The sequence below is a fragment of the Hyla sarda genome, unplaced genomic scaffold, assembly GCF_029499605.1.
Source record: "Hyla sarda isolate aHylSar1 unplaced genomic scaffold, aHylSar1.hap1 scaffold_565, whole genome shotgun sequence".
NCBI lineage: Eukaryota > Metazoa > Chordata > Amphibia > Anura > Hylidae > Hyla > Hyla sarda.
In genome coordinates, this window is record NW_026610577.1 from 24,243 (window position 1) to 50,464 (window position 26,222).

At 45.9% G+C, this 26,222-nt stretch overlaps 11 non-coding genes across 11 annotated transcripts; all 11 read right to left on the reverse strand.

The window, feature by feature from the left end:
* Positions 1–1,950: 1,950 nt before the first annotated feature.
* Positions 1,951–2,141, reverse strand: LOC130340092 (U2 spliceosomal RNA). Its single transcript, XR_008880292.1, has one exon. It is a non-coding gene; the product is annotated as a U2 spliceosomal RNA (small nuclear RNA).
* A 2,087-nt stretch (positions 2,142–4,228) lies between these two features.
* Positions 4,229–4,419, reverse strand: LOC130340093 (U2 spliceosomal RNA). Its single transcript, XR_008880293.1, has one exon. It is a non-coding gene; the product is annotated as a U2 spliceosomal RNA (small nuclear RNA).
* Positions 4,420–6,490: 2,071 nt separating this feature from the next.
* Positions 6,491–6,681, reverse strand: LOC130340094 (U2 spliceosomal RNA). Its single transcript, XR_008880294.1, has one exon. It is a non-coding gene; the product is annotated as a U2 spliceosomal RNA (small nuclear RNA).
* A 2,075-nt stretch (positions 6,682–8,756) lies between these two features.
* On the reverse strand, positions 8,757–8,947 carry LOC130340095 (U2 spliceosomal RNA). The gene has a single exon (XR_008880295.1). It is a non-coding gene; the product is annotated as a U2 spliceosomal RNA (small nuclear RNA).
* Positions 8,948–11,025: 2,078 nt separating this feature from the next.
* Positions 11,026–11,216, reverse strand: LOC130340032 (U2 spliceosomal RNA). The gene has a single exon (XR_008880241.1). It is a non-coding gene; the product is annotated as a U2 spliceosomal RNA (small nuclear RNA).
* A 2,088-nt stretch (positions 11,217–13,304) lies between these two features.
* On the reverse strand, positions 13,305–13,495 carry LOC130340096 (U2 spliceosomal RNA). The gene has a single exon (XR_008880296.1). It is a non-coding gene; the product is annotated as a U2 spliceosomal RNA (small nuclear RNA).
* A 2,092-nt stretch (positions 13,496–15,587) lies between these two features.
* Positions 15,588–15,778, reverse strand: LOC130340081 (U2 spliceosomal RNA). The gene has a single exon (XR_008880285.1). It is a non-coding gene; the product is annotated as a U2 spliceosomal RNA (small nuclear RNA).
* A 2,083-nt stretch (positions 15,779–17,861) lies between these two features.
* Positions 17,862–18,052, reverse strand: LOC130340098 (U2 spliceosomal RNA). Its single transcript, XR_008880298.1, has one exon. It is a non-coding gene; the product is annotated as a U2 spliceosomal RNA (small nuclear RNA).
* A 2,087-nt stretch (positions 18,053–20,139) lies between these two features.
* Positions 20,140–20,330, reverse strand: LOC130340099 (U2 spliceosomal RNA). Its single transcript, XR_008880299.1, has one exon. It is a non-coding gene; the product is annotated as a U2 spliceosomal RNA (small nuclear RNA).
* Positions 20,331–22,419: 2,089 nt separating this feature from the next.
* LOC130340077 (U2 spliceosomal RNA) lies at positions 22,420–22,610 on the reverse strand. Its single transcript, XR_008880282.1, has one exon. It is a non-coding gene; the product is annotated as a U2 spliceosomal RNA (small nuclear RNA).
* A 2,086-nt stretch (positions 22,611–24,696) lies between these two features.
* Positions 24,697–24,887, reverse strand: LOC130340100 (U2 spliceosomal RNA). The gene has a single exon (XR_008880300.1). It is a non-coding gene; the product is annotated as a U2 spliceosomal RNA (small nuclear RNA).
* Between the last annotated feature and the right edge of the window lie 1,335 nt (positions 24,888–26,222).

Genomic DNA, 26,222 nt, shown 5'->3' on the forward strand with positions numbered 1-26,222 from the left:
CATACCATTATTGCTAAGCAGCAAGACAGAGGCCCATTGCACTCCCACGGGGCCTTTTTAAATGCAATCCATAACCCGGATTTGCCAGGAACCCTTCTTACTCCTCCTACTTGCATGTGACACTGGGCTTAGGATCTGCATAGGAAACACACACACAAGCACACACCTACCTTTGTTGCCTGCAGATGCCTCCTTGGCTGTCCCCAAACGGTATCAAACCAACACCCACGGGAAGCTGTAAGCATAGAGGACATGCCTGCACCCCATTGGACTTACCTGTGTGGGTTAAATCCGGGTTATTTGACAACCTATGGCGGTGATGGTTCTGCTCAGGCAGAGCAGTGCTGATGCTCCTCATAAAGCTGTCGCTGCTGTGAAGGTTCTAGGTGACATCACAAATCCCTATGGTTACATACACAACAAAGCTGGGTTGTTGTTGTTTACACTCTGCAAGGCCTGTGGAAGTGAGTGACATCATAGCACTGTAGTTCTGAGGGTTCTAGATGGATGCAACAATCTCCTGTTGCTTCTATGAAGGCCATAATAGACGACATCACCAAACAGCTCCATAGTCACATACACAGCAAAGGAGAGATGTTGTTTACACCTAGTGATGTCAGTGGTATTGAGTGACATCACAGCACAGTGCTAAGGCTCCTGGGCCTGGACACAGCAGCGGCTGCAATATCTCAACGGAGAATACGTTTATATATATGTGTGTGTGTGCGCGTATATATATATATATATATATATATATATATATATATATATATATTTCTCCGCCGAAATCACTTTTAAACCCATTTCCACCTTTTTTTCCCTTCTCTTCCTCTTACTTTTTTTTCACGTTTTTTTACGTTTTTCTCCTTTTCGCCTCTTTTCTGGGCGTATTATTCTTCTTTTTCTTCTTTTTTTTCGTCTAATGCATACCCCATCAGTGCAGCAATGCTTATTCAATACCGCCAGCAGATGGAGACACTGGGGGATAATTTTCTAAGGATTTATACTGATTTTTCCTGTCTGAATTTGTCGCACAGAAAGTTGCAGGCCAAATATGTGTGACATTTCTGCGACTTTAGCTTCTAGAGCATTTTTACAACATTATACATAGGTGCTGAATACATAAAAAGCGACTGTTCAGCGACAGACAAGTCGCATCGGCTGAAAGTAGGCCAGAATGTCAGTCCATGTTGGAGCAGGTTTAGATACAGTCTAAAGTATAGATCTCAAAGTCTGTGCACAGAATTTAGCAAGGGCCTCGCACCTTCTGATGCATCAGGTAGGTGCACAATAGCATAGCCTAACCCTCTGTACTTTGGTCTATATTGATGCGGGACATAGACAGCCAGCTGATGACCAATCCATTAGTGCAATGGATGGCTGGAAGCATTTGTCTTTGCCTTTGCAATACCACAGAAGAAGCAATGCATGGTCAATGTACAGCAATGACACACCTGTGTGAACAGCCAGGAGACCCCCCCCCCCCCCCCCCCATGTTATGTTACATAGTTACATAGTTAGTACGGTCGAAAAAAGACATATGTCCATCAAGTTCAACCAGGGAATTAAGGGGTAGGGGTGTGGCGCGATATTGGGGAAGGGATGAGATTTTATATTTCTTCATAAGCATTAATCTTATTTTGTCAATTAGGAACATTCAGCACCCACCCGCTATCAAGGCAGCTGCCTATCATGTCATGCCCTACCTGCACAGGTGTGCTGGCTACTCAAATGATCCAATTAAGGAGGCCATTTAGTCAGCAGCAGCAGAAGTCCTGTGCCTGGACGCTCCAACAGCGGCCAGACACAAGCAGAAGCAGCAGAAGCAGCAGCAGCAGCACCACCTTTTGTTTTTTGGCTGCAGCAGCAAGGCCCACAGGGCTGGCTAGCTGGCTAGCCAGCAAGCAGGTAGCAATGAAAGTAGGAATCTTTCTTTTTAACCCTGTAAGGGGGTGGTGCACTGTACCCGAAGATACTGCCATATCGGGTCAATGCATAGGGCGACGGAAGCAAGCTTCGAAATCGGCCCCCGTTCTCAAAAATCCATTTAATATATGGTCCCCAGATAGGGGACGTATCAGATATTAAACTGATAAGAACAGATACTACACTTGATCTTAGCCAAAAGGCCGAGAAGCGATAACCGTGAAAGGGGCGGGCCCAACAAGGTCCCCTTCATGGGCACTATCACTGCTTGCTGTCAGGGAGGCTGCCAGACAATTTTCCATGCACACTCTGGGCTGGGGGGCAGTCAACCACCAGTACACACAGCAGAACCTAAACCCATACCATTATTGCTAAGCAGCAAGACAGGGGCCCATTGCACTCCCACGGGGCCTTTTTAAATGCAATCCATAACCCGGATTTGCCAGGAACCCTTCTTACTCCTCCTACTTGCATGTGACACTGGGCTTAGGATCTGCATAGGAAACACACACACAAGCACACACCTACCTTTGTTGCCTGCAGATGCCTCCTTGGCTGTCCCCAAACGGTATCAAACCAACACCCACGGGAAGCTGTAAGCATAGAGGACATGCCTGCACCCCATTGGACTTACCTGTGTGGGTTAAATCCGGGTTATTTGACAACCTATGGCGGTGATGGTTCTGCTCAGGCAGAGCAGTGCTGATGCTCCTCATAAAGCTGTCGCTGCTGTGAAGGTTCTAGGTGACATCACAAATCCCTATGGTTACATACACAACAAAGCTGGGTTGTTGTTGTTTACACTCTGCAAGGCCTGTGGAAGTGAGTGACATCATAGCACTGTAGTTCTGAGGGTTCTAGATGGATGCAACAATCTCCTGTTGCTTCTATGAAGGCCATAATAGACGACATCACCAAACAGCTCCATAGTCACATACACAGCAAAGGAGAGATGTTGTTTACACCTAGTGATGTCAGTGGTATTGAGTGACATCACAGCACAGTGCTAAGGCTCCTGGGCCTGGACACAGCAGCGGCTGCAATATCTCAACGGAGAATACGTTTATATATATGTGTGTGTGTGCGCGTATATATATATATATATATATATATATATATATATATATATATTTCTCCGCCGAAATCACTTTTAAACCCATTTCCACCTTTTTTTCCCTTCTCTTCCTCTTACTTTTTTTTCACGTTTTTTTACGTTTTTCTCCTTTTCGCCTCTTTTCTGGGCGTATTATTCTTCTTTTTCTTCTTTTTTTTCGTCTAATGCATACCCCATCAGTGCAGCAATGCTTATTCAATACCGCCAGCAGATGGAGACACTGGGGGATAATTTTCTAAGGATTTATACTGATTTTTCCTGTCTGAATTTGTCGCACAGAAAGTTGCAGGCCAAATATGTGTGACATTTCTGCGACTTTAGCTTCTAGAGCATTTTTACAACATTATACATAGGTGCTGAATACATAAAAAGCGACTGTTCAGCGACAGACAAGTCGCATCGGCTGAAAGTAGGCCAGAATGTCAGTCCATGTTGGAGCAGGTTTAGATACAGTCTAAAGTATAGATCTCAAAGTCTGTGCACAGAATTTAGCAAGGGCCTCGCACCTTCTGATGCATCAGGTAGGTGCACAATAGCATAGCCTAACCCTCTGTACTTTGGTCTATATTGATGCGGGACATAGACAGCCAGCTGATGACCAATCCATTAGTGCAATGGATGGCTGGAAGCATTTGTCTTTGCCTTTGCAATACCACAGAAGCAATGCATGGTCAATGTACAGCAATGACACACCTGTGTGAACAGCCAGGAGACCCCCCCCCCCCCCCCCCATGTTATGTTACATAGTTACATAGTTAGTACGGTCGAAAAAAGACATATGTCCATCAAGTTCAACCAGGGAATTAAGGGGTAGGGGTGTGGCGCGATATTGGGGAAGGGATGAGATTTTATATTTCTTCATAAGCATTAATCTTATTTTGTCAATTAGGAACATTCAGCACCCACCCGCTATCAAGGCAGCTGCCTATCATGTCATGCCCTACCTGCACAGGTGTGCTGGCTACTCAAATGATCCAATTAAGGAGGCCATTTAGTCAGCAGCAGCAGAAGTCCTGTGCCTGGACGCTCCAACAGCGGCCAGACACAAGCAGAAGCAGCAGAAGCAGCAGCAGCAGCACCACCTTTTGTTTTTTGGCTGCAGCAGCAAGGCCCACAGGGCTGGCTAGCTGGCTAGCCAGCAAGCAGGTAGCAATGAAAGTAGGAATCTTTCTTTTTAACCCTGTAAGGGGGTGGTGCACTGTACCCGAAGATACTGCCATATCGGGTCAATGCATAGGGCGACGGAAGCAAGCTTCGAAATCGGCCCCCGTTCTCAAAAATCCATTTAATATATGGTCCCCAGATAGGGGACGTATCAGATATTAAACTGATAAGAACAGATACTACACTTGATCTTAGCCAAAAGGCCGAGAAGCGATAACCGTGAAAGGGGCGGGCCCAACAAGGTCCCCTTCATGGGCACTATCACTGCTTGCTGTCAGGGAGGCTGCCAGACAATTTTCCATGCACACTCTGGGCTGGGGGGCAGTCAACCACCAGTACACACAGCAGAACCTAAACCCATACCATTATTGCTAAGCAGCAAGACAGGGGCCCATTGCACTCCCACGGGGCCTTTTTAAATGCAATCCATAACCCGGATTTGCCAGGAACCCTTCTTACTCCTCCTACTTGCATGTGACACTGGGCTTAGGATCTGCATAGGAAACACACACACAAGCACACACCTACCTTTGTTGCCTGCAGATGCCTCCTTGGCTGTCCCCAAACGGTATCAAACCAACACCCACGGGAAGCTGTAAGCATAGAGGACATGCCTGCACCCCATTGGACTTACCTGTGTGGGTTAAATCCGGGTTATTTGACAACCTATGGCGGTGATGGTTCTGCTCAGGCAGAGCAGTGCTGATGCTCCTCATAAAGCTGTCGCTGCTGTGAAGGTTCTAGGTGACATCACAAATCCCTATGGTTACATACACAACAAAGCTGGGTTGTTGTTGTTTACACTCTGCAAGGCCTGTGGAAGTGAGTGACATCATAGCACTGTAGTTCTGAGGGTTCTAGATGGATGCAACAATCTCCTGTTGCTTCTATGAAGGCCATAATAGACGACATCACCAAACAGCTCCATAGTCACATACACAGCAAAGGAGAGATGTTGTTTACACCTAGTGATGTCAGTGGTATTGAGTGACATCACAGCACAGTGCTAAGGCTCCTGGGCCTGGACACAGCAGCGGCTGCAATATCTCAACGGAGAATACGTTTATATATATGTGTGTGTGTGCGCGTATATATATATATATATATATATATATATATATATATATATATATTTCTCCGCCGAAATCACTTTTAAACCCATTTCCACCTTTTTTTCCCTTCTCTTCCTCTTACTTTTTTTTCACGTTTTTTTACGTTTTTCTCCTTTTCGCCTCTTTTCTGGGCGTATTATTCTTCTTTTTCTTCTTTTTTTTCGTCTAATGCATACCCCATCAGTGCAGCAATGCTTATTCAATACCGCCAGCAGATGGAGACACTGGGGGATAATTTTCTAAGGATTTATACTGATTTTTCCTGTCTGAATTTGTCGCACAGAAAGTTGCAGGCCAAATATGTGTGACATTTCTGCGACTTTAGCTTCTAGAGCATTTTTACAACATTATACATAGGTGCTGAATACATAAAAAGCGACTGTTCAGCGACAGACAAGTCGCATCGGCTGAAAGTAGGCCAGAATGTCAGTCCATGTTGGAGCAGGTTTAGATACAGTCTAAAGTATAGATCTCAAAGTCTGTGCACAGAATTTAGCAAGGGCCTCGCACCTTCTGATGCATCAGGTAGGTGCACAATAGCATAGCCTAACCCTCTGTACTTTGGTCTATATTGATGCGGGACATAGACAGCCAGCTGATGACCAATCCATTAGTGCAATGGATGGCTGGAAGCATTTGTCTTTGCCTTTGCAATACCACAGAAGCAATGCATGGTCAATGTACAGCAATGACACACCTGTGTGAACAGCCAGGAGACCCCCCCCCATGTTATGTTACATAGTTACATAGTTAGTACGGTCGAAAAAAGACATATGTCCATCAAGTTCAACCAGGGAATTAAGGGGTAGGGGTGTGGCGCGATATTGGGGAAGGGATGAGATTTTATATTTCTTCATAAGCATTAATCTTATTTTGTCAATTAGGAACATTCAGCACCCACCCGCTATCAAGGCAGCTGCCTATCATGTCATGCCCTACCTGCACAGGTGTGCTGGCTACTCAAATGATCCAATTAAGGAGGCCATTTAGTCAGCAGCAGCAGAAGTCCTGTGCCTGGACGCTCCAACAGCGGCCAGACACAAGCAGAAGCAGCAGCAGCAGCACCACCTTTTGTTTTTTGGCTGCAGCAGCAAGGCCCACAGGGCTGGCTAGCTGGCTAGCCAGCAAGCAGGTAGCAATGAAAGTAGGAATCTTTCTTTTTAACCCTGTAAGGGGGTGGTGCACTGTACCCGAAGATACTGCCATATCGGGTCAATGCATAGGGCGACGGAAGCAAGCTTCGAAATCGGCCCCCGTTCTCAAAAATCCATTTAATATATGGTCCCCAGATAGGGGACGTATCAGATATTAAACTGATAAGAACAGATACTACACTTGATCTTAGCCAAAAGGCCGAGAAGCGATAACCGTGAAAGGGGCGGGCCCAACAAGGTCCCCTTCATGGGCACTATCACTGCTTGCTGTCAGGGAGGCTGCCAGACAATTTTCCATGCACACTCTGGGCTGGGGGGCAGTCAACCACCAGTACACACAGCAGAACCTAAACCCATACCATTATTGCTAAGCAGCAAGACAGGGGCCCATTGCACTCCCACGGGGCCTTTTTAAATGCAATCCATAACCCGGATTTGCCAGGAACCCTTCTTACTCCTCCTACTTGCATGTGACACTGGGCTTAGGATCTGCATAGGAAACACACACACAAGCACACACCTACCTTTGTTGCCTGCAGATGCCTCCTTGGCTGTCCCCAAACGGTATCAAACCAACACCCACGGGAAGCTGTAAGCATAGAGGACATGCCTGCACCCCATTGGACTTACCTGTGTGGGTTAAATCCGGGTTATTTGACAACCTATGGCGGTGATGGTTCTGCTCAGGCAGAGCAGTGCTGATGCTCCTCATAAAGCTGTCGCTGCTGTGAAGGTTCTAGGTGACATCACAAATCCCTATGGTTACATACACAACAAAGCTGGGTTGTTGTTGTTTACACTCTGCAAGGCCTGTGGAAGTGAGTGACATCATAGCACTGTAGTTCTGAGGGTTCTAGATGGATGCAACAATCTCCTGTTGCTTCTATGAAGGCCATAATAGACGACATCACCAAACAGCTCCATAGTCACATACACAGCAAAGGAGAGATGTTGTTTACACCTAGTGATGTCAGTGGTATTGAGTGACATCACAGCACAGTGCTAAGGCTCCTGGGCCTGGACACAGCAGCGGCTGCAATATCTCAACGGAGAATACGTTTATATATATGTGTGTGTGTGCGCGTATATATATATATATATATATATATATATATATATATATATATATATATTTCTCCGCCGAAATCACTTTTAAACCCATTTCCACCTTTTTTTCCCTTCTCTTCCTCTTACTTTTTTTTCACGTTTTTTTACGTTTTTCTCCTTTTCGCCTCTTTTCTGGGCGTATTATTCTTCTTTTTCTTCTTTTTTTTCGTCTAATGCATACCCCATCAGTGCAGCAATGCTTATTCAATACCGCCAGCAGATGGAGACACTGGGGGATAATTTTCTAAGGATTTATACTGATTTTTCCTGTCTGAATTTGTCGCACAGAAAGTTGCAGGCCAAATATGTGTGACATTTCTGCGACTTTAGCTTCTAGAGCATTTTTACAACATTATACATAGGTGCTGAATACATAAAAAGCGACTGTTCAGCGACAGACAAGTCGCATCGGCTGAAAGTAGGCCAGAATGTCAGTCCATGTTGGAGCAGGTTTAGATACAGTCTAAAGTATAGATCTCAAAGTCTGTGCACAGAATTTAGCAAGGGCCTCGCACCTTCTGATGCATCAGGTAGGTGCACAATAGCATAGCCTAACCCTCTGTACTTTGGTCTATATTGATGCGGGACATAGACAGCCAGCTGATGACCAATCCATTAGTGCAATGGATGGCTGGAAGCATTTGTCTTTGCCTTTGCAATACCACAGAAGCAATGCATGGTCAATGTACAGCAATGACACACCTGTGTGAACAGCCAGGAGACCCCCCCCCATGTTATGTTACATAGTTACATAGTTAGTACGGTCGAAAAAAGACATATGTCCATCAAGTTCAACCAGGGAATTAAGGGGTAGGGGTGTGGCGCGATATTGGGGAAGGGATGAGATTTTATATTTCTTCATAAGCATTAATCTTATTTTGTCAATTAGGAACATTCAGCACCCACCCGCTATCAAGGCAGCTGCCTATCATGTCATGCCCTACCTGCACAGGTGTGCTGGCTACTCAAATGATCCAATTAAGGAGGCCATTTAGTCAGCAGCAGCAGAAGTCCTGTGCCTGGACGCTCCAACAGCGGCCAGACACAAGCAGAAGCAGCAGCAGCAGCACCACCTTTTGTTTTTTGGCTGCAGCAGCAAGGCCCACAGGGCTGGCTAGCTGGCTAGCCAGCAAGCAGGTAGCAATGAAAGTAGGAATCTTTCTTTTTAACCCTGTAAGGGGGTGGTGCACTGTACCCGAAGATACTGCCATATCGGGTCAATGCATAGGGCGACGGAAGCAAGCTTCGAAATCGGCCCCCGTTCTCAAAAATCCATTTAATATATGGTCCCCAGATAGGGGACGTATCAGATATTAAACTGATAAGAACAGATACTACACTTGATCTTAGCCAAAAGGCCGAGAAGCGATAACCGTGAAAGGGGCGGGCCCAACAAGGTCCCCTTCATGGGCACTATCACTGCTTGCTGTCAGGGAGGCTGCCAGACAATTTTCCATGCACACTCTGGGCTGGGGGGCAGTCAACCACCAGTACACACAGCAGAACCTAAACCCATACCATTATTGCTAAGCAGCAAGACAGGGGCCCATTGCACTCCCACGGGGCCTTTTTAAATGCAATCCATAACCCGGATTTGCCAGGAACCCTTCTTACTCCTCCTACTTGCATGTGACACTGGGCTTAGGATCTGCATAGGAAACACACACACAAGCACACACCTACCTTTGTTGCCTGCAGATGCCTCCTTGGCTGTCCCCAAACGGTATCAAACCAACACCCACGGGAAGCTGTAAGCATAGAGGACATGCCTGCACCCCATTGGACTTACCTGTGTGGGTTAAATCCGGGTTATTTGACAACCTATGGCGGTGATGGTTCTGCTCAGGCAGAGCAGTGCTGATGCTCCTCATAAAGCTGTCGCTGCTGTGAAGGTTCTAGGTGACATCACAAATCCCTATGGTTACATACACAACAAAGCTGGGTTGTTGTTGTTTACACTCTGCAAGGCCTGTGGAAGTGAGTGACATCATAGCACTGTAGTTCTGAGGGTTCTAGATGGATGCAACAATCTCCTGTTGCTTCTATGAAGGCCATAATAGACGACATCACCAAACAGCTCCATAGTCACATACACAGCAAAGGAGAGATGTTGTTTACACCTAGTGATGTCAGTGGTATTGAGTGACATCACAGCACAGTGCTAAGGCTCCTGGGCCTGGACACAGCAGCGGCTGCAATATCTCAACGGAGAATACGTTTATATATATGTGTGTGTGTGCGCGTATATATATATATATATATATATATATATATATATATATATATATTTCTCCGCCGAAATCACTTTTAAACCCATTTCCACCTTTTTTTCCCTTCTCTTCCTCTTACTTTTTTTTCACGTTTTTTTACGTTTTTCTCCTTTTCGCCTCTTTTCTGGGCGTATTATTCTTCTTTTTCTTCTTTTTTTTCGTCTAATGCATACCCCATCAGTGCAGCAATGCTTATTCAATACCGCCAGCAGATGGAGACACTGGGGGATAATTTTCTAAGGATTTATACTGATTTTTCCTGTCTGAATTTGTCGCACAGAAAGTTGCAGGCCAAATATGTGTGACATTTCTGCGACTTTAGCTTCTAGAGCATTTTTACAACATTATACATAGGTGCTGAATACATAAAAAGCGACTGTTCAGCGACAGACAAGTCGCATCGGCTGAAAGTAGGCCAGAATGTCAGTCCATGTTGGAGCAGGTTTAGATACAGTCTAAAGTATAGATCTCAAAGTCTGTGCACAGAATTTAGCAAGGGCCTCGCACCTTCTGATGCATCAGGTAGGTGCACAATAGCATAGCCTAACCCTCTGTACTTTGGTCTATATTGATGCGGGACATAGACAGCCAGCTGATGACCAATCCATTAGTGCAATGGATGGCTGGAAGCATTTGTCTTTGCCTTTGCAATACCACAGAAGCAATGCATGGTCAATGTACAGCAATGACACACCTGTGTGAACAGCCAGGAGACCCCCCCATGTTATGTTACATAGTTACATAGTTAGTACGGTCGAAAAAAGACATATGTCCATCAAGTTCAACCAGGGAATTAAGGGGTAGGGGTGTGGCGCGATATTGGGGAAGGGATGAGATTTTATATTTCTTCATAAGCATTAATCTTATTTTGTCAATTAGGAACATTCAGCACCCACCCGCTATCAAGGCAGCTGCCTATCATGTCATGCCCTACCTGCACAGGTGTGCTGGCTACTCAAATGATCCAATTAAGGAGGCCATTTAGTCAGCAGCAGCAGAAGTCCTGTGCCTGGACGCTCCAACAGCGGCCAGACACAAGCAGAAGCAGCAGAAGCAGCAGCAGCAGCACCACCTTTTGTTTTTTGGCTGCAGCAGCAAGGCCCACAGGGCTGGCTAGCTGGCTAGCCAGCAAGCAGGTAGCAATGAAAGTAGGAATCTTTCTTTTTAACCCTGTAAGGGGGTGGTGCACTGTACCCGAAGATACTGCCATATCGGGTCAATGCATAGGGCGACGGAAGCAAGCTTCGAAATTGGCCCCCGTTCTCAAAAATCCATTTAATATATGGTCCCCAGATAGGGGACGTATCAGATATTAAACTGATAAGAACAGATACTACACTTGATCTTAGCCAAAAGGCCGAGAAGCGATAACCGTGAAAGGGGCGGGCCCAACAAGGTCCCCTTCATGGGCACTATCACTGCTTGCTGTCAGGGAGGCTGCCAGACAATTTTCCATGCACACTCTGGGCTGGGGGGCAGTCAACCACCAGTACACACAGCAGAACCTAAACCCATACCATTATTGCTAAGCAGCAAGACAGGGGCCCATTGCACTCCCACGGGGCCTTTTTAAATGCAATCCATAACCCGGATTTGCCAGGAACCCTTCTTACTCCTCCTACTTGCATGTGACACTGGGCTTAGGATCTGCATAGGAAACACACACACAAGCACACACCTACCTTTGTTGCCTGCAGATGCCTCCTTGGCTGTCCCCAAACGGTATCAAACCAACACCCACGGGAAGCTGTAAGCATAGAGGACATGCCTGCACCCCATTGGACTTACCTGTGTGGGTTAAATCCGGGTTATTTGACAACCTATGGCGGTGATGGTTCTGCTCAGGCAGAGCAGTGCTGATGCTCCTCATAAAGCTGTCGCTGCTGTGAAGGTTCTAGGTGACATCACAAATCCCTATGGTTACATACACAACAAAGCTGGGTTGTTGTTGTTTACACTCTGCAAGGCCTGTGGAAGTGAGTGACATCATAGCACTGTAGTTCTGAGGGTTCTAGATGGATGCAACAATCTCCTGTTGCTTCTATGAAGGCCATAATAGACGACATCACCAAACAGCTCCATAGTCACATACACAGCAAAGGAGAGATGTTGTTTACACCTAGTGATGTCAGTGGTATTGAGTGACATCACAGCACAGTGCTAAGGCTCCTGGGCCTGGACACAGCAGCGGCTGCAATATCTCAACGGAGAATACGTTTATATATATGTGTGTGTGTGCGCGTATATATATATATATATATATATATATATATATAATATATATATTTCTCCGCCGAAATCACTTTTAAACCCATTTCCACCTTTTTTTCCCTTCTCTTCCTCTTACTTTTTTTTCACGTTTTTTTACGTTTTTCTCCTTTTCGCCTCTTTTCTGGGCGTATTATTCTTCTTTTTCTTCTTTTTTTTCGTCTAATGCATACCCCATCAGTGCAGCAATGCTTATTCAATACCGCCAGCAGATGGAGACACTGGGGGATAATTTTCTAAGGATTTATACTGATTTTTCCTGTCTGAATTTGTCGCACAGAAAGTTGCAGGCCAAATATGTGTGACATTTCTGCGACTTTAGCTTCTAGAGCATTTTTACAACATTATACATAGGTGCTGAATACATAAAAAGCGACTGTTCAGCGACAGACAAGTCGCATCCGCTGAAAGTAGGCCAGAATGTCAGTCCATGTTGGAGCAGGTTTAGATACAGTCTAAAGTATAGATCTCAAAGTCTGTGCACAGAATTTAGCAAGGGCCTCGCACCTTCTGATGCATCAGGTAGGTGCACAATAGCATAGCCTAACCCTCTGTACTTTGGTCTATATTGATGCGGGACATAGACAGCCAGCTGATGACCAATCCATTAGTGCAATGGATGGCTGGAAGCATTTGTCTTTGCCTTTGCAATACCACAGAAGCAATGCATGGTCAATGTACAGCAATGACACACCTGTGTGAACAGCCAGGAGACCCCCCCCCCCCCCCCCCATGTTATGTTACATAGTTACATAGTTAGTACGGTCGAAAAAAGACATATGTCCATCAAGTTCAACCAGGGAATTAAGGGGTAGGGGTGTGGCGCGATATTGGGGAAGGGATGAGATTTTATATTTCTTCATAAGCATTAATCTTATTTTGTCAATTAGGAACATTCAGCACCCACCCGCTATCAAGGCAGCTGCCTATCATGTCATGCCCTACCTGCACAGGTGTGCTGGCTACTCAAATGATCCAATTAAGGAGGCCATTTAGTCAGCAGCAGCAGAAGTCCTGTGCCTGGACGCTCCAACAGCGGCCAGACACAAGCAGAAGCAGCAGAAGCAGCAGCAGCAGCACCACCTTTTGTTTTTTGGCTGCAGCAGCAAGGCCCACAGGGCTGGCTAGCTGGCTAGCCAGCAAGCAGGTAGCAATGAAAGTAGGAATCTTTCTTTTTAACCCTGTAAGGGGGTGGTGCACTGTACCCGAAGATACTGCCATATCGGGTCAATGCATAGGGCGACGGAAGCAAGCTTCGAAATCGGCCCCCGTTCTCAAAAATCCATTTAATATATGGTCCCCAGATAGGGGACGTATCAGATATTAAACTGATAAGAACAGATACTACACTTGATCTTAGCCAAAAGGCCGAGAAGCGATAACCGTGAAAGGGGCGGGCCCAACAAGGTCCCCTTCATGGGCACTATCACTGCTTGCTGTCAGGGAGGCTGCCAGACAATTTTCCATGCACACTCTGGGCTGGGGGGCAGTCAACCACCAGTACACACAGCAGAACCTAAACCCATACCATTATTGCTAAGCAGCAAGACAGGGGCCCATTGCACTCCCACGGGGCCTTTTTAAATGCAATCCATAACCCGGATTTGCCAGGAACCCTTCTTACTCCTCCTACTTGCATGTGACACTGGGCTTAGGATCTGCATAGGAAACACACACACAAGCACACACCTACCTTTGTTGCCTGCAGATGCCTCCTTGGCTGTCCCCAAACGGTATCAAACCAACACCCACGGGAAGCTGTAAGCATAGAGGACATGCCTGCACCCCATTGGACTTACCTGTGTGGGTTAAATCCGGGTTATTTGACAACCTATGGCGGTGATGGTTCTGCTCAGGCAGAGCAGTGCTGATGCTCCTCATAAAGCTGTCGCTGCTGTGAAGGTTCTAGGTGACATCACAAATCCCTATGGTTACATACACAACAAAGCTGGGTTGTTGTTGTTTACACTCTGCAAGGCCTGTGGAAGTGAGTGACATCATAGCACTGTAGTTCTGAGGGTTCTAGATGGATGCAACAATCTCCTGTTGCTTCTATGAAGGCCATAATAGACGACATCACCAAACAGCTCCATAGTCACATACACAGCAAAGGAGAGATGTTGTTTACACCTAGTGATGTCAGTGGTATTGAGTGACATCACAGCACAGTGCTAAGGCTCCTGGGCCTGGACACAGCAGCGGCTGCAATATCTCAACGGAGAATACGTTTATATATATGTGTGTGTGTGCGCGTATATATATATATATATATATATATATATATATATATATATATATATATTTCTCCGCCGAAATCACTTTTAAACCCATTTCCACCTTTTTTTCCCTTCTCTTCCTCTTACTTTTTTTTCACGTTTTTTTACGTTTTTCTCCTTTTCGCCTCTTTTCTGGGCGTATTATTCTTCTTTTTCTTCTTTTTTTTCGTCTAATGCATACCCCATCAGTGCAGCAATGCTTATTCAATACCGCCAGCAGATGGAGACACTGGGGGATAATTTTCTAAGGATTTATACTGATTTTTCCTGTCTGAATTTGTCGCACAGAAAGTTGCAGGCCAAATATGTGTGACATTTCTGCGACTTTAGCTTCTAGAGCATTTTTACAACATTATACATAGGTGCTGAATACATAAAAAGCGACTGTTCAGCGACAGACAAGTCGCATCGGCTGAAAGTAGGCCAGAATGTCAGTCCATGTTGGAGCAGGTTTAGATACAGTCTAAAGTATAGATCTCAAAGTCTGTGCACAGAATTTAGCAAGGGCCTCGCACCTTCTGATGCATCAGGTAGGTGCACAATAGCATAGCCTAACCCTCTGTACTTTGGTCTATATTGATGCGGGACATAGACAGCCAGCTGATGACCAATCCATTAGTGCAATGGATGGCTGGAAGCATTTGTCTTTGCCTTTGCAATACCACAGAAGCAATGCATGGTCAATGTACAGCAATGACACACCTGTGTGAACAGCCAGGAGACCCCCCCCCCCCCCCCCATGTTATGTTACATAGTTACATAGTTAGTACGGTCGAAAAAAGACATATGTCCATCAAGTTCAACCAGGGAATTAAGGGGTAGGGGTGTGGCGCGATATTGGGGAAGGGATGAGATTTTATATTTCTTCATAAGCATTAATCTTATTTTGTCAATTAGGAACATTCAGCACCCACCCGCTATCAAGGCAGCTGCCTATCATGTCATGCCCTACCTGCACAGGTGTGCTGGCTACTCAAATGATCCAATTAAGGAGGCCATTTAGTCAGCAGCAGCAGAAGTCCTGTGCCTGGACGCTCCAACAGCGGCCAGACACAAGCAGAAGCAGCAGAAGCAGCAGCAGCAGCACCACCTTTTGTTTTTTGGCTGCAGCAGCAAGGCCCACAGGGCTGGCTAGCTGGCTAGCCAGCAAGCAGGTAGCAATGAAAGTAGGAATCTTTCTTTTTAACCCTGTAAGGGGGTGGTGCACTGTACCCGAAGATACTGCCATATCGGGTCAATGCATAGGGCGACGGAAGTAAGCTTCGAAATCGGCCCCCGTTCTCAAAAATCCATTTAATATATGGTCCCCAGATAGGGGACGTATCAGATATTAAACTGATAAGAACAGATACTACACTTGATCTTAGCCAAAAGGCCGAGAAGCGATAACCGTGAAAGGGGCGGGCCCAACAAGGTCCCCTTCATGGGCACTATCACTGCTTGCTGTCAGGGAGGCTGCCAGACAATTTTCCATGCACACTCTGGGCTGGGGGGCAGTCAACCACCAGTACACACAGCAGAACCTAAACCCATACCATTATTGCTAAGCAGCAAGACAGGGGCCCATTGCACTCCCACGGGGCCTTTTTAAATGCAATCCATAACCCGGATTTGCCAGGAACCCTTCTTACTCCTCCTACTTGCATGTGACACTGGGCTTAGGATCTGCATAGGAAACACACACACAAGCACACACCTACCTTTGTTGCCTGCAGATGCCTCCTTGGCTGTCCCCAAACGGTATCAAACCAACACCCACGGGAAGCTGTAAGCATAGAGGACATGCCTGCACCCCATTGGACTTACCTGTGTGGGTTAAATCCGGGTTATTTGACAACCTATGGCGGTGATGGTTCTGCTCAGGCAGAGCAGTGCTGATGCTCCTCATAAAGCTGTCGCTGCTGTGAAGGTTCTAGGTGACATCACAAATCCCTATGGTTACATACACAACAAAGCTGGGTTGTTGTTGTTTACACTCTGCAAGGCCTGTGGAAGTGAGTGACATCATAGCACTGTAGTTCTGAGGGTTCTAGATGGATGCAACAATCTCCTGTTGCTTCTATGAAGGCCATAATAGACGACATCACCAAACAGCTCCATAGTCACATACACAGCAAAGGAGAGATGTTGTTTACACCTAGTGATGTCAGTGGTATTGAGTGACATCACAGCACAGTGCTAAGGCTCCTGGGCCTGGACACAGCAGCGGCTGCAATATCTCAACGGAGAATACGTTTATATATATGTGTGTGTGTGCGCGTATATATATATATATATATATATATATATATATATATATATATATATATTCTCCGCCGAAATCACTTTTAAACCCATTTCCACCTTTTTTTCCCTTCTCTTCCTCTTACTTTTTTTTCACGTTTTTTTACGTTTTTCTCCTTTTCGCCTCTTTTCTGGGCGTATTATTCTTCTTTTTCTTCTTTTTTTTCGTCTAATGCATACCCCATCAGTGCAGCAATGCTTATTCAATACCGCCAGCAGATGGAGACACTGGGGGATAATTTTCTAAGGATTTATACTGATTTTTCCTGTCTGAATTTGTCGCACAGAAAGTTGCAGGCCAAATATGTGTGACATTTCTGCGACTTTAGCTTCTAGAGCATTTTTACAACATTATACATAGGTGCTGAATACATAAAAAGCGACTGTTCAGCGACAGACAAGTCGCATCGGCTGAAAGTAGGCCAGAATGTCAGTCCATGTTGGAGCAGGTTTAGATACAGTCTAAAGTATAGATCTCAAAGTCTGTGCACAGAATTTAGCAAGGGCCTCGCACCTTCTGATGCATCAGGTAGGTGCACAATAGCATAGCCTAACCCTCTGTACTTTGGTCTATATTGATGCGGGACATAGACAGCCAGCTGATGACCAATCCATTAGTGCAATGGATGGCTGGAAGCATTTGTCTTTGCCTTTGCAATACCACAGAAGCAATGCATGGTCAATGTACAGCAATGACACACCTGTGTGAACAGCCAGGAGACCCCCCCCCATGTTATGTTACATAGTTACATAGTTAGTACGGTCGAAAAAAGACATATGTCCATCAAGTTCAACCAGGGAATTAAGGGGTAGGGGTGTGGCGCGATATTGGGGAAGGGATGAGATTTTATATTTCTTCATAAGCATTAATCTTATTTTGTCAATTAGGAACATTCAGCACCCACCCGCTATCAAGGCAGCTGCCTATCATGTCATGCCCTACCTGCACAGGTGTGCTGGCTACTCAAATGATCCAATTAAGGAGGCCATTTAGTCAGCAGCAGCAGAAGTCCTGTGCCTGGACGCTCCAACAGCGGCCAGACACAAGCAGAAGCAGCAGAAGCAGCAGCAGCAGCACCACCTTTTGTTTTTTGGCTGCAGCAGCAAGGCCCACAGGGCTGGCTAGCTGGCTAGCCAGCAAGCAGGTAGCAATGAAAGTAGGAATCTTTCTTTTTAACCCTGTAAGGGGGTGGTGCACTGTACCCGAAGATACTGCCATATCGGGTCAATGCATAGGGCGACGGAAGCAAGCTTCGAAATCGGCCCCCGTTCTCAAAAATCCATTTAATATATGGTCCCCAGATAGGGGACGTATCAGATATTAAACTGATAAGAACAGATACTACACTTGATCTTAGCCAAAAGGCCGAGAAGCGATAACCGTGAAAGGGGCGGGCCCAACAAGGTCCCCTTCATGGGCACTATCGCTGCTTGCTGTCAGGGAGGCTGCCAGACAATTTTCCATGCACACTCTGGGCTGGGGGGCAGTCAACCACCAGTACACACAGCAGAACCTAAACCCATACCATTATTGCTAAGCAGCAAGACAGGGGCCCATTGCACTCCCACGGGGCCTTTTTAAATGCAATCCATAACCCGGATTTGCCAGGAACCCTTCTTACTCCTCCTACTTGCATGTGACACTGGGCTTAGGATCTGCATAGGAAACACACACACAAGCACACACCTACCTTTGTTGCCTGCAGATGCCTCCTTGGCTGTCCCCAAACGGTATCAAACCAACACCCACGGGAAGCTGTAAGCATAGAGGACATGCCTGCACCCCATTGGACTTACCTGTGTGGGTTAAATCCGGGTTATTTGACAACCTATGGCGGTGATGGTTCTGCTCAGGCAGAGCAGTGCTGATGCTCCTCATAAAGCTGTCGCTGCTGTGAAGGTTCTAGGTGACATCACAAATCCCTATGGTTACATACACAACAAAGCTGGGTTGTTGTTGTTTACACTCTGCAAGGCCTGTGGAAGTGAGTGACATCATAGCACTGTAGTTCTGAGGGTTCTAGATGGATGCAACAATCTCCTGTTGCTTCTATGAAGGCCATAATAGACGACATCACCAAACAGCTCCATAGTCACATACACAGCAAAGGAGAGATGTTGTTTACACCTAGTGATGTCAGTGGTATTGAGTGACATCACAGCACAGTGCTAAGGCTCCTGGGCCTGGACACAGCAGCGGCTGCAATATCTCAACGGAGAATACGTTTATATATATGTGTGTGTGTGCGCGTATATATATATATATATATATATATATATATATATATATATATATTTCTCCGCCAAAATCACTTTTAAACCCATTTCCACCTTTTTTTCCCTTCTCTTCCTCTTACTTTTTTTTCACGTTTTTTTACGTTTTTCTCCTTTTCGCCTCTTTTCTGGGCGTATTATTCTTCTTTTTCTTCTTTTTTTTCGTCTAATGCATACCCCATCAGTGCAGCAATGCTTATTCAATACCGCCAGCAGATGGAGACACTGGGGGATAATTTTCTAAGGATTTATACTGATTTTTCCTGTCTGAATTTGTCGCACAGAAAGTTGCAGGCCAAATATGTGTGACATTTCTGCGACTTTAGCTTCTAGAGCATTTTTACAACATTATACATAGGTGCTGAATACATAAAAAGCGACTGTTCAGCGACAGACAAGTCGCATCGGCTGAAAGTAGGCCAGAATGTCAGTCCATGTTGGAGCAGGTTTAGATACAGTCTAAAGTATAGATCTCAAAGTCTGTGCACAGAATTTAGCAAGGGCCTCGCACCTTCTGATGCATCAGGTAGGTGCACAATAGCATAGCCTAACCCTCTGTACTTTGGTCTATATTGATGCGGGACATAGATAGCCAGCTGATGACCAATCCATTAGTGCAATGGATGGCTGGAAGCATTTGTCTTTGCCTTTGCAATACCACAGAAGCAATGCATGGTCAATGTACAGCAATGACACACCTGTGTGAACAGCCAGGAGACCCCCCCCCCCCCCCCATGTTATGTTACATAGTTACATAGTTAGTACGGTCGAAAAAAGACATATGTCCATCAAGTTCAACCAGGGAATTAAGGGGTAGGGGTGTGGCGCGATATTGGGGAAGGGATGAGATTTTATATTTCTTCATAAGCATTAATCTTATTTTGTCAATTAGGAACATTCAGCACCCACCCGCTATCAAGGCAGCTGCCTATCATGTCATGCCCTACCTGCACAGGTGTGCTGGCTACTCAAATGATCCAATTAAGGAGGCCATTTAGTCAGCAGCAGCAGAAGTCCTGTGCCTGGACGCTCCAACAGCGGCCAGACACAAGCAGAAGCAGCAGAAGCAGCAGCAGCAGCACCACCTTTTGTTTTTTGGCTGCAGCAGCAAGGCCCACAGGGCTGGCTAGCTGGCTAGCCAGCAAGCAGGTAGCAATGAAAGTAGGAATCTTTCTTTTTAACCCTGTAAGGGGGTGGTGCACTGTACCCGAAGATACTGCCATATCGGGTCAATGCATAGGGCGACGGAAGCAAGCTTCGAAATCGGCCCCCGTTCTCAAAAATCCATTTAATATATGGTCCCCAGATAGGGGACGTATCAGATATTAAACTGATAAGAACAGATACTACACTTGATCTTAGCCAAAAGGCCGAGAAGCGATAACCGTGAAAGGGGCGGGCCCAACAAGGTCCCCTTCATGGGCACTATCACTGCTTGCTGTCAGGGAGGCTGCCAGACAATTTTCCATGCACACTCTGGGCTGGGGGGCAGTCAACCACCAGTACACACAGCAGAGCCTAAACCCATACCATTATTGCTAAGCAGCAAGACAGGGGCCCATTGCACTCCCACGGGGCCTTTTTAAATGCAATCCATAACCCGGATTTGCCAGGAACCCTTCTTACTCCTCCTACTTGCATGTGACACTGGGCTTAGGATCTGCATAGGAAACACACACACAAGCACACACCTACCTTTGTTGCCTGCAGATGCCTCCTTGGCTGTCCCCAAACGGTATCAAACCAACACCCACGGGAAGCTGTAAGCATAGAGGACATGCCTGCACCCCATTGGACTTACCTGTGTGGGTTAAATCCGGGTTATTTGACAACCTATGGCGGTGATGGTTCTGCTCAGGCAGAGCAGTGCTGATGCTCCTCATAAAGCTGTCGCTGCTGTGAAGGTTCTAGGTGACATCACAAATCCCTATGGTTACATACACAACAAAGCTGGGTTGTTGTTGTTTACACTCTGCAAGGCCTGTGGAAGTGAGTGACATCATAGCACTGTAGTTCTGAGGGTTCTAGATGGATGCAACAATCTCCTGTTGCTTCTATGAAGGCCATAATAGACGACATCACCAAACAGCTCCATAGTCACATACACAGCAAAGGAGAGATGTTGTTTACACCTAGTGATGTCAGTGGTATTGAGTGACATCACAGCACAGTGCTAAGGCTCCTGGGCCTGGACACAGCAGCGGCTGCAATATCTCAACGGAGAATACGTTTATATATATGTGTGTGTGTGCGCGTATATATATATATATATATATATATATATATATATATATATATATATTTCTCCGCCGAAATCACTTTTAAACCCATTTCCACCTTTTTTTCCCTTCTCTTCCTCTTACTTTTTTTTCACGTTTTTTTACGTTTTTCTCCTTTTCGCCTCTTTTCTGGGCGTATTATTCTTCTTTTTCTTCTTTTTTTTCGTCTAATGCATACCCCATCAGTGCAGCAATGCTTATTCAATACCGCCAGCAGATGGAGACACTGGGGGATAATTTTCTAAGGATTTATACTGATTTTTCCTGTCTGAATTTGTCGCACAGAAAGTTGCAGGCCAAATATGTGTGACATTTCTGCGACTTTAGCTTCTAGAGCATTTTTACAACATTATACATAGGTGCTGAATACATAAAAAGCGACTGTTCAGCGACAGACAAGTCGCATCGGCTGAAAGTAGGCCAGAATGTCAGTCCATGTTGGAGCAGGTTTAGATACAGTCTAAAGTATAGATCTCAAAGTCTGTGCACAGAATTTAGCAAGGGCCTCGCACCTTCTGATGCATCAGGTAGGTGCACAATAGCATAGCCTAACCCTCTGTACTTTGGTCTATATTGATGCGGGACATAGACAGCCAGCTGATGACCAATCCATTAGTGCAATGGATGGCTGGAAGCATTTGTCTTTGCCTTTGCAATACCACAGAAGCAATGCATGGTCAATGTACAGCAATGACACACCTGTGTGAACAGCCAGGAGACCCCCCCCCCCCCCCCATGTTATGTTACATAGTTACATAGTTAGTACGGTCGAAAAAAGACATATGTCCATCAAGTTCAACCAGGGAATTAAGGGGTAGGGGTGTGGCGCGATATTGGGGAAGGGATGAGATTTTATATTTCTTCATAAGCATTAATCTTATTTTGTCAATTAGGAACATTCAGCACCCACCCGCTATCAAGGCAGCTGCCTATCATGTCATGCCCTACCTGCACAGGTGTGCTGGCTACTCAAATGATCCAATTAAGGAGGCCATTTAGTCAGCAGCAGCAGAAGTCCTGTGCCTGGACGCTCCAACAGCGGCCAGACACAAGCAGAAGCAGCAGAAGCAGCAGCAGCAGCACCACCTTTTGTTTTTTGGCTGCAGCAGCAAGGCCCACAGGGCTGGCTAGCTGGCTAGCCAGCAAGCAGGTAGCAATGAAAGTAGGAATCTTTCTTTTTAACCCTGTAAGGGGGTGGTGCACTGTACCCGAAGATACTGCCATATCGGGTCAATGCATAGGGCGACGGAAGCAAGCTTCGAAATCGGCCCCCGTTCTCAAAAATCCATTTAATATATGGTCCCCAGATAGGGGACGTATCAGATATTAAACTGATAAGAACAGATACTACACTTGGTCTTAGCCAAAAGGCCGAGAAGCGATAACCGTGAAAGGGGCGGGCCCAACAAGGTCCCCTTCATGGGCACTATCACTGCTTGCTGTCAGGGAGGCTGCCAGACAATTTTCCATGCACACTCTGGGCTGGGGGGCAGTCAACCACCAGTACACACAGCAGAACCTAAACCCATACCATTATTGCTAAGCAGCAAGACAGGGGCCCATTGCACTCCCACGGGGCCTTTTTAAATGCAATCCATAACCCGGATTTGCCAGGAACCCTTCTTACTCCTCCTACTTGCATGTGACACTGGGCTTAGGATCTGCATAGGAAACACACACACAAGCACACACCTACCTTTGTTGCCTGCAGATGCCTCCTTGGCTGTCCCCAAACGGTATCAAACCAACACCCACGGGAAGCTGTAAGCATAGAGGACATGCCTGCACCCCATTGGACTTACCTGTGTGGGTTAAATCCGGGTTATTTGACAACCTATGGCGGTGATGGTTCTGCTCAGGCAGAGCAGTGCTGATGCTCCTCATAAAGCTGTCGCTGCTGTGAAGGTTCTAGGTGACATCACAAATCCCTATGGTTACATACACAACAAAGCTGGGTTGTTGTTGTTTACACTCTGCAAGGCCTGTGGAAGTGAGTGACATCATAGCACTGTAGTTCTGAGGGTTCTAGATGGATGCAACAATCTCCTGTTGCTTCTATGAAGGCCATAATAGACGACATCACCAAACAGCTCCATAGTCACATACACAGCAAAGGAGAGATGTTGTTTACACCTAGTGATGTCAGTGGTATTGAGTGACATCACAGCACAGTGCTAAGGCTCCTGGGCCTGGACACAGCAGCGGCTGCAATATCTCAACGGAGAATACGTTTATATATATGTGTGTGTGTGCGCGTATATATATATATATATATATATATATATATATATATATATATTCTCCGCCGAAATCACTTTTAAACCCATTTCCACCTTTTTTTCCCTTCTCTTCCTCTTACTTTTTTTTCACGTTTTTTTACGTTTTTCTCCTTTTCGCCTCTTTTCTGGGCGTATTATTCTTCTTTTTCTTCTTTTTTTTCGTCTAATGCATACCCCATCAGTGCAGCAATGCTTATTCAATACCGCCAGCAGATGGAGACACTGGGGGATAATTTTCTAAGGATTTATACTGATTTTTCCTGTCTGAATTTGTCGCACAGAAAGTTGCAGGCCAAATATGTGTGACATTTCTGCGACTTTAGCTTCTAGAGCATTTTTACAACATTATACATAGGTGCTGAATACATAAAAAGCGACTGTTCAGCGACAGACAAGTCGCATCGGCTGAAAGTAGGCCAGAATGTCAGTCCATGTTGGAGCAGGTTTAGATACAGTCTAAAGTATAGATCTCAAAGTCTGTGCACAGAATTTAGCAAGGGCCTCGCACCTTCTGATGCATCAGGTAGGTGCACAATAGCATAGCCTAACCCTCTGTACTTTGGTCTATATTGATGCGGGACATAGACAGCCAGCTGATGACCAATCCATTAGTGCAATGGATGGCTGGAAGCATTTGTCTTTGCCTTTGCAATACCACAGAAGCAATGCATGGTCAATGTACAGCAATGACACACCTGTGTGAACAGCCAGGAGACCCCCCCCCCCCCCCCCCATGTTATGTTACATAGTTACATAGTTAGTACGGTCGAAAAAAGACATATGTCCATCAAGTTCAACCAGGGAATTAAGGGGTAGGGGTGTGGCGCGATATTGGGGAAGGGATGAGATTTTATATTTCTTCATAAGCATTAATCTTATTTTGTCAATTAGGAACATTCAGCACCCACCCGCTATCAAGGCAGCTGCCTATCATGTCATGCCCTACCTGCACAGGTGTGCTGGCTACTCAAATGATCCAATTAAGGAGGCCATTTAGTCAGCAGCAGCAGAAGTCCTGTGCCTGGACGCTCCAACAGCGGCCAGACACAAGCAGAAGCAGCAGAAGCAGCAGCAGCAGCACCACCTTTTGTTTTTTGGCTGCAGCAGCAAGGCCCACAGGGCTGGCTAGCTGGCTAGCCAGCAAGCAGGTAGCAATGAAAGTAGGAATCTTTCTTTTTAACCCTGTAAGGGGGTGGTGCACTGTACCCGAAGATACTGCCATATCGGGTCAATGCATAGGGCGACGGAAGCAAGCTTCGAAATCGGCCCCCGTTCTCAAAAATCCATTTAATATATGGTCCCCAGATAGGGGACGTATCAGATATTAAACTGATAAGAACAGATACTACACTTGATCTTAGCCAAAAGGCCGAGAAGCGATAACCGTGAAAGGGGCGGGCCCAACAAGGTCCCCTTCATGGGCACTATCACTGCTTGCTGTCAGGGAGGCTGCCAGACAATTTTCCATGCACACTCTGGGCTGGGGGGCAGTCAACCACCAGTACACACAGCAGAACCTAAACCCATACCATTATTGCTAAGCAGCAAGACAGGGGCCCATTGCACTCCCACGGGGCCTTTTTAAATGCAATCCATAACCCGGATTTGCCAGGAACCCTTCTTACTCCTCCTACTTGCATGTGACACTGGGCTTAGGATCTGCATAGGAAACACACACACAAGCACACACCTACCTTTGTTGCCTGCAGATGCCTCCTTGGCTGTCCCCAAACGGTATCAAACCAACACCCACGGGAAGCTGTAAGCATAGAGGACATGCCTGCACCCCATTGGACTTACCTGTGTGGGTTAAATCCGGGTTATTTGACAACCTATGGCGGTGATGGTTCTGCTCAGGCAGAGCAGTGCTGATGCTCCTCATAAAGCTGTCGCTGCTGTGAAGGTTCTAGGTGACATCACAAATCCCTATGGTTACATACACAACAAAGCTGGGTTGTTGTTGTTTACACTCTGCAAGGCCTGTGGAAGTGAGTGACATCATAGCACTGTAGTTCTGAGGGTTCTAGATGGATGCAACAATCTCCTGTTGCTTCTATGAAGGCCATAATAGACGACATCACCAAACAGCTCCATAGTCACATACACAGCAAAGGAGAGATGTTGTTTACACCTAGTGATGTCAGTGGTATTGAGTGACATCACAGCACAGTGCTAAGGCTCCTGGGCCTGGACACAGCAGCGGCTGCAATATCTCAACGGAGAATACGTTTATATATATGTGTGTGTGTGCGCGTATATATATATATATATATATATATATATATATATATATATATATTTCTCCGCCGAAATCACTTTTAAACCCATTTCCACCTTTTTTTCCCTTCTCTTCCTCTTACTTTTTTTTCACGTTTTTTTACGTTTTTCTCCTTTTCGCCTCTTTTCTGGGCGTATTATTCTTCTTTTTCTTCTTTTTTTTCGTCTAATGCATACCCCATCAGTGCAGCAATGCTTATTCAATACCGCCAGCAGATGGAGACACTGGGGGATAATTTTCTAAGGATTTATACTGATTTTTCCTGTCTGAATTTGTCGCACAGAAAGTTGCAGGCCAAATATGTGTGACATTTCTGCGACTTTAGCTTCTAGAGCATTTTTACAACATTATACATAGGTGCTGAATACATAAAAAGCGACTGTTCAGCGACAGACAAGTCGCATCGGCTGAAAGTAGGCCAGAATGTCAGTCCATGTT